We start from the raw sequence: 784 nt of genomic DNA on the forward strand, positions 1-784 counted from the left end.
TTGCTTATGTGGTGCTGAGGAATCGAACCCAGGGCCTCAGGCATGCAAGGCAAGCGCTCTACCACTGAGCCACCTTCCCAGCCCTCCCACACTCTTTTTTATGAAGCCAGCAAAACTTTCATCCCAAAACCAGGCAGGGACTCATAAAAAAAAAAGAGAACTATAGACTCATTTCTTCTTTGATGAATATCAACACAAAATTTCTCAAAAAATTTTTGGCCAATTGGCTTCAACAACTCATCAAAAAAAATCATACACCATGATCAAAAGGATTCATTTCAGTGATGCAAAGCTGGTTCAATATATGCAAAACAATATAATTCATCACATCAACAAGAGCAAGGATAAGGACCACATGATTATGTCAATAGATGCAGAAAAAAGCATTTGACAAGATCCAAAACCCCTTTATGATGAAGGCTCTGGAAAAAAAAACAACAGGAATCCATGGGACATTCCTCAATATAATAAAGGCTGTGCATGACAAACCTACAGCCAGCATTATACTTGATGGCGAAAAGCTAAAGCCATTTCCTCTACACTCAGGAATGAGACAAGGATGTCCACTCTCCCCACTCCTCTTCAACTTAGTATTAGAATGCCTAGCCAGAGCAATAAGACAAGATGCAAACCTACAGGGGATACAAATAGGGAAAGCTGAAGTAAAACTCTACCTTTTTGCAGATGACATGATCTTGTATTTAAAGGACACCATGGACTCCACTCCCAAATTACTTGAGCTGGTTTGAAACTGTGGCAAAGTAGCCGGGTATAAAAAAAAAAA

The sequence above is a fragment of the Dipodomys ordii genome, unplaced genomic scaffold (genome assembly GCF_000151885.1).
Source record: "Dipodomys ordii isolate 6190 unplaced genomic scaffold, Dord_2.0 Scaffold212, whole genome shotgun sequence".
NCBI classification, from domain to species: Eukaryota; Metazoa; Chordata; class Mammalia; order Rodentia; family Heteromyidae; genus Dipodomys; species Dipodomys ordii.